Source organism: Nematolebias whitei, chromosome 14 (genome assembly GCF_014905685.2).
Source record: "Nematolebias whitei isolate Nwh7 chromosome 14, NemWhi1, whole genome shotgun sequence".
NCBI lineage: Eukaryota > Metazoa > Chordata > Actinopteri > Cyprinodontiformes > Rivulidae > Nematolebias > Nematolebias whitei.
The window spans coordinates 15,470,327-15,471,331 of NC_056511.1; positions in this window are offsets into that span (position 1 = coordinate 15,470,327).

Here is a 1,005-nt window from a genome sequence, read left to right on the forward strand (position 1 = left end):
GTGTGTGTGTGTGTGTGTGTGTGTGTGTGTGTGTGTGTGTGTGTGTGCGTGCGTGCGTGCGTGCGTGCGTGCGTGCGTGCGTGCGTGTGGTGGGGAGACGGAGTCACATCTATGTTTGTGTTGCCCGCCTGCTAGCTGCCGGTTTTTATCAACGGGGGGTGGGGAGGGGACGGTTATGTGTGTGTTGCCCTCCCGCTAGCTTAGCGCTACATTTTTGCCCTGCCGGTCGACAATGATAGCATTTTTGCTAGCGCGTTTGTATTGCGCCCTGCGCTACATCGATAAGAACAGTTGTTGATGGGCGGGGGGGACGGTCAGTAGACAGGGTGCTTGGTTCTGTTGACAGGGTGCCCCGCTTGTACAATGGTAGGGGAAACACTGATTATACAAGCGGGGAGCCCCACCCCGTCAACAGAACCACCCTGTCTACCGAACTCCTCCCCTCCCGTCGACAACTGTCGGTATTGATGTAGCTCAGGGCGCAATACACATGCGCTAGCAAAAATGCTACTGATGTACCGCTCCACTCAGTTACCCCCTCCCCCCACCCAGCAACAATTACCGGCTACAACGTAGCGCTAAACACAGATGTGCCCCCAGTCATCGATAAAAACCAGAAGCAACGTAGCGCTAAGCTAGCGGGCGGGCAACACAAGTGACTCCGCCTCCCCCTCATTGTCAATTAAAAACCGGCAGCAACGCAGCATCGTGTCTCTCCTTCCTCTCCCCACGGTGGCAAAAACTAAATAAAAACAATGAGTGCCCCATCAGTGTAGCTGATCTGGGGGAAATGGGGGAAACGCTGAACTGCACCATGTTTAGCGGCTGCTTCACAGATTAGGGTTTGGAGGCATCGAGCCTCAGTAGTATGAATGAAAAAGCTCACAACAGCCACACATTTAGCTTCTGTAACAGTAGCTGACTGAACTCTTTTTAACTGAAATACTTTAGATTTTAAAGTACCCAAACTTAGTGTAGAGAAACATTCAACTGGGATGAGACTGT